The following is a 6,783-nucleotide window of genomic DNA, read 5'->3' as shown; positions in this document are numbered from 1 at the left end:
AGTTGCTGGGATTCCAGGCGTGCACCAGCGTGCTCAGCTTATTGTTTTTATTCTTCATGAATGCCATTCTAAGATGAAATCTCAGTGTAGTTTTATTGTTTTTGTTTTTGCATTTTCCTAATTGGTAATGATGTTGCCCTTTTGGAAACATGTATTTGCTTGTCCTTTGTATTTCTTCTTCTTCTTTTTTTTTTTAAATCTTGTTATTTATTTAAAAAGTTAAAAGTTACATATCATTATTTAACAATTACTTCCTGGACATCTCTGTCCTTTAAGTATGTGCATAAATAAAATTTAAATCAGCAATATTTATCAATCTTAATACATCAAAATAATATATGTACAGATTTTTAAATTTAGTTCTTTATACACTCAAATAATTTAATGTAAAATTCAAAACCAAAATTACTATGTAACGGTGACCTACAGAGAGGGCTCAGTCTACCAATGGCACTGAGGAGGACCCACACCTGAATTCAGACATTCTGCAAATACATTCTCAACTTGAATAACCTACCCTGTTTATGTTCAGTCTAACTTCCTACGAATGCTTTTCCACCTATCTAAAACCTCATTCCTTGAATTACAGTATGGACAGATGAGATATAAAACCCTGATTAACTCTAAATGTTAAAAGGGGTGTGCGTGGTCAAAAATAGTTCTTTATGATCATGCTCTTAAAGATGTTAAATATAATCTGATAACTGGATTTTTTATCTGCTACTTAACAATTACTTTAATTATATGCTTCAATACTTAAACCAAAGAATAAAATTTACAATTCTAAAAATCACCAAAGAATAACACTTGAGTATATTTAAAATGAATATGGAAATTATAAAACAAGAGATTTAAGTAACTGTAGAAAACAGTGCTAATTCACAGCTCAAGAGGTCTAAGATGCATAGCTTCATAGAATCATTCATGGAACAATTGTTCTTATCATCTAACATGTATTAATATCTTATTATACATTTTGATGGAAAACTTCGATTATATTTTTTGTAAGAATCATCAGTGGCAATAGCAATAACAGTGATCCTGGATGTAACTTAATTTTTCTACAGTTACCAAACACCATTCATGTCTTTGCAGCATAAAGAACACGAACCATTTAGTTCTATGGTTCTAGGTAACATTTGGTAAATTGGTAAATATGTACTGGGCAAACAATGATCAGCTAAAAATGATCAGTGGAAAGCACAAGTATGTGACTAGTTAAGAAAGAACATAGAATATCATACTGTTTTAATAGAATAGGGTGTGTTTTACAGTTGCCTGTGTCTGTCCTAACTGTGGGCATTGCCAAACTGCTGGATCCTACCTATAAATCCATTCTAAATGTAAAATTCCTGAAAAATTTAAACATTAATCAAGCAAAACAGAAAGGAGAAAAGTAATTTCCTACATTTCTTACAGCTCAATGAATGCCTATTCTTTATTTCCTCGTTTTTTTCCCTCCCAGATATTGCTACACCAGATATACTCATTTATAGCAAAATAGGTATGCATTGACCTCTAGCGCCACCTAATGGCATACAACAAGCTCTCACCAAGTTCACTTTGCTTTGGGAAAAAAAATAGCAGTCATTCAAATCCAACTCATTATTTTTTAAACCTTATTACTGATGAGAGATACACCTAATTTTTAAAAAAAAATCTTTCAAGGTAAAATTCTAAAACAAAAAACAAAACTCATTATCCTCCTATGTCTTTAGGTGATTAAAATTTGTGAAAATTAAAAAATTTAAATAATACAAATCCTGAAGGAAAAAAACAACCCAGGTATGTTGAGATGTTTGAAAGATCTACATTTACTGCCAAAAGAAATCCTATTCTAGTAAAAAAAAAAAAAAAAAAAAAAAAGGTTCCACTACATTTAAATGAAGCAAACTAATTAAACCACTGACACCAGACATAAAATAAGATCTACTTAACAGCTTTGAGGGACATCTTAAGAAGGCAGTGAAGCACCTTGCTGATTAGAAAAATAAAAACCCAGGCAGTTTGTACAGAAAATATAAAACCATACAGGGGAATAACCTGAGTTGTTCTATAACCAACACCATAAACAAACCGACTCCTAATTCTAAGCTATCAAAGGGAACTGGTGTATGTTTACACAGAATTCTTTGGAAGAAATATTGGAATCAAACAGGCTTTCAGCCTGTTTTCACTAGAGGCTAATTAACATCCATTTTATTTTTAACAATCACAAACTTAGGCCCTGTATATAAACATAATTTTTTTCTAATAAGAGGGTTGTGAAAATAAACTTAAAGAGGCAAACTAGTCCCAAAAGCTAAGGTCTAAATATCTACCAAACATCAAATTTCTCTTGTACCCAATATAAAGAGCATCACTGAGGGTAACAATCAAAATTAAGTGTATATATTTGGTTACTGAATGAAGATATAGAAGGAATGATAGTTAATTTAACGATGAGGTCAATACCTTTTTGCAGTTTGTTTTGTTTTAAACAAAGCTCTTAAATCAGATACTACCAGAAAGGGCATAAATTGAAAGAGTGCCACACTGACACACAGGACCAGAAAATCCTAAAATCACATTCTCTCAAATACTGCTATTATCATACCACTGAGTCTAAGTCATTGCTATGTTATGGTGATGATGACATGATCCATTCTCCTTCACTAAAGCTTTAGCTTCTGTTGTCTGAGGTTTTGGTGGCCACTCTGGATCAACCAATAGCTCCTGTGCCAGATACATGTACTTTGCCTTTGGCATCTTCTTTCTACATCCCTGGGCCCAGGACAAGCAGCATTTTCCCCTCCGATCCACCGACTCCTGTGGTGGCTGTGTGGTGGTGGTAAAGTGATATTCTCCTTGTCTGTCTCTATTGAACACAACTTTCCAAAGGACCATGTCAAGGAAGAAGCTCTCCACCATGATAGACACAAGGGCATTGACAAGAACAATGATGAGCATAGTTATACGCCACTGATATGGTACACACACTATCTGAAGAACCTGGTCAATAGAAGCAACTGGATGCAACATGATGAATAATATGAAAACATACAAAATAATCACAGATATAACAAAAAGATAATTCTTGTAGCAAGGTTGCCTGAAGGGTTTTCCTTTTGAAAAGGCAACTGCCACTATGAGGTACTGAAAACGAGATAAAAAACACCGTGGTATTTTCATAATTTTGTATATTGCGTGAATCAGGTTCAGTTTCATTGTATATGTGTGAAGAATTCCAATGTGGGTTTCTTGTTGTATTACAAGCATCTGAATATGGATGCCATACTTCATACCAAGGCTGCTGCTTAACCCAAAAAAAACCCAGAGATTGAAATCCAATGCAGATGTTTATCTGAGACAAAACAGAGAAGAGTAGGGCCCCAGATATAAGGCCTGAAGGTGGTTTTTGTGCCACAAGTTCCTTCCAGGCAGAATTTAAGCTCATTGTGAATACCACTACCAAAATGATTGCCAGATCAATGAAGAGAAACTGGAAGTCTCCTAGGTTACTTAAGATAGAATACAGGAGAGTAACACTGAAGTACTGTATGATGCTGTACAATGCCATAAATTTAAACACACAGAAGGAAGTCATTAAAGCAGCACGGCCTTCCCTTATAAGGTTTGGCACACAGGAAATACTAGGAGTTTTAGAGGTAAATGGAGATGCCACCGAAGCCTCAAGCTCTGATAAGGAAATGCCTCCATGTGCCCTCTTCAAAGCACCACAATCATTAGCACCATCACCACACATCCCAACAAAGTAATCTACATTTTGCAATGCTTCTACCAACTGTGTCTTCTGATCAGGTGCCATACGTGCAAACACAGTGCCGTGCAACATCAACTTAGGAACAAGGTCTTGAAAATGCTCCAATATCACTGAAAATGACTTTCCATTCATTGCAAAATGATAACGAGTCAACTGAAGATCTTCTAAGCTACCATGGACCAACTTAATTGGAATAGCCTCAGAGTCAATTGCTGATGAATTACCACACTGTGTTAGTGAGTCCGCATAATGCCAGTTTATCTTGGCAACTTTCCCATCCTTTGGAGGTAATGCTTCAGCAATAATAACTTTATCTTGAGGTAGAATCATTCCACAGTCTCTGGCCACAGAGACAGCAGTCAACATGTTGTCACCTGTGACCATGACAGTGCGAATGTTGGCTTTATGCAAATCTTCAAGTACTGCAGGGGTTTCTTGCTTTAATTTGTTCTGCATTATAATTAATCCCATAAAATCCATGTTGTTTTCAATGGCATCTCTACTAATATTCTGTACTTTATGCCATGTCAGTTTTGACTCCAATTTTCTATGTGCAAGAGCAATCACACGGAAGCCCTGTTTAGTATAATCTTCTAAAACTTCCTCAAAATCAACAGGAACTGTTTCTGGTTTACAAAGACTGGCAATGACCTCAGGGGCTCCTTTCATGTAGGCATCCATTTTCTTATCCCCTAGCACCCTTGCAACCACACTCATACGTTGCAAAGCAGAAGAAAATGGGAACTGGCGAACAATTTCTATCTCATAAATAGCGGGAAGTTCAAACAGCTCCATTTCTTGGTTTCCTGCAGGTGTAGATTCAGGAAGCAGTTGTTTAGGAGGACGAACCACAGTGGGCATAATTCAATTATGAAGTGCTGTTTCTTCTTCAGTTGCTTCTTCCAGAATCCATCCAATGGCTTCAAACATTTTCAAATCAAGTGGATCACCAGAAAGCACTCCTTCAATTTTTGTAAGTGAGTGACAAGTAGCCATACAAGCAACAAACTGGGATTTTACCAACATCTCATTGCAAACATTTTCTTCTGGTAAAAGAAATCGGGTATTTTCCACTCGTTGAATCCCCCAGAGATCTAAACCATCTTCAGTAAGCGTTCCAGTCTTGTCAAAACAAACAAGATTCAGCTGTCCACAAATATTAATCCATTGGGGACTGATACAGAAAATACCAACTTTTTTCAGCCTTCTCTGGGCATACACAATACCAGCAGTCATCGCAGCAGGAAGTGCAGGTGGCACAGTGATTGTAATGATATCAAAAGACTCTATGATTATTGCCCCAACTTCTTCCTCATTTAAAATGCTATTGATAATAGTGTAGATGAAACCAATGCCAGCCACTGCCACAAGACACAGCAGAAACAAGTAGGCATCTCTGTAGAGTTTAAAATCAGTTGGTTTGGGATACAATATGGAACGGACAAGCTGTCCTTTGGAAGTACTAAATCCTGTTCGAACTACTATGGCTTTGACGAGCTCTCCAGTGTAGAAACGAGTCTGAATGACAGTTGTCCCACAAAACAAAGTGTGTCGTTTATGTGTTTCTGGACTATATAATTCCCCACCCATTCCTTTTATATCCACTGAAGGATTTGGCAAATTAGTCTTTGTCACTGGAACACTTTCTCCTGTTAACATGCTTTCATTTACAATGCAGGTACCATTAATAAGTACTGCATCACAAGGCATGACTGTTCCGTTTAAAGGAATGACCATAACATCTCCTGGCACAAGGTCTGTAGAAAATATCTCTTCTATTTCTTCATTTACTCTACAAACTGAAACTCCCACAGTACTGTGAGCTGCCACCATGTCATGCAACATAACATATTGCTTTCTAATGGAATATAGGGAGCTTACAATCGATACTATGGACATAATCACAATGGCTAGAGCATAATAATAGTACTCATCAGTGCTCCACAGTATAACACTGAACAGCTGGAAAATGTAAAATGGATTGAGAACCTCTTTAATTAGAAGCTTAAAAACAGAAGGCACTTTCACAGTCATTTCATTTACACCATAAAGCAATTTTCTGTAGGCATGCATCTCTTTTGTCAGTCCTGCACCATGTTTTTCATAAATTGACGTACAAGAAACACCTTCATCCAGCCCCAGTAGTCCTCAGCAGCACCACTTCACAGTCTTTAACTGCCGCTCTGATACAAGTTGCTTTCACCCACCACTCAGGCATCCAGTAGAGGAGGAGGAGGAGAAACCCACCAGTACAAATCACTCCTAAAGAAACTATGGCAAGCTTCCAGCGACTCAAATTATAACCATAAATCTCCATTTCATCTTCTTGACCCTGATTGATAGTCTTCCTTTCTTCTTTGTCCATATCTACAGTGGTTTGAAAGGCCTTATGCTTCACAATAACTGAAGAACTTCAGCACTACATCATAATTCCTCTCAACTGCTGATATTAGCAGGACTTTCAAAAGCTTTTACTGTCTTGGTCTCAATTTCTCCATTCCCATGATGCAAGTGGGATACTGCCTATGAAAGATTTCAACGAAGCAAGTTTGGGCCTACAGGAGCACCGCCTTTGCGTATGGCCTGCTGATGCATCTTTCATCCCTAGGTGGCGATCCAACACTCCTATGTCCAGACACCAAAATCCTAGGATGTTTGTGTCAGATCCGCCACGCTGCCGCGCCGTCTCCTCTGCGGCCTCCCGGCCGGAGCAACCAAGAGGCCGCGGGGGGCTGGGCCGCCGCTGTCGCCGCCGCCACCACCTCGCCTCAGCCCAGCCCCATCGCTCTCGGCCGGCGCCGGCGGCCGCGGGTCGCTCGGGCTCGAGGCGCCGCCGCCGCCGCCGCCGCCGCCGCCGCCGCCGCCGCCACCGAGCGCTGCGGCTCGGGCTGAGAGGGAGGCGCCGCGGCGGGGCCCGGACCGGGCACAGGGGCGTCCGAGCTGTGCTCCTCGGCGCCCGCGGCGGCGGCGTGCAAGCGGGCAGGGCGAGAACAAGGGAGGGCGGCAGGGGAAGTGCGCAG

At 39.3% G+C, this 6,783-nt stretch overlaps 1 pseudogene; it reads right to left on the bottom strand.

The window, feature by feature from the left end:
- Window positions 1-2,604: 2,604 nt before the first annotated feature.
- On the bottom strand, window positions 2,605-6,573 carry LOC124986438 (polyamine-transporting ATPase 13A3-like; annotated as a pseudogene).
- Window positions 6,574-6,783: the final 210 nt, after the last annotated feature.

Source organism: Sciurus carolinensis, chromosome 6, assembly GCF_902686445.1.
Source record: "Sciurus carolinensis chromosome 6, mSciCar1.2, whole genome shotgun sequence".
In the NCBI taxonomy this organism is placed as follows: Eukaryota; Metazoa; Chordata; class Mammalia; order Rodentia; family Sciuridae; genus Sciurus; species Sciurus carolinensis.
This window is presented reverse-complemented; position numbering and strand designations above follow the sequence as displayed.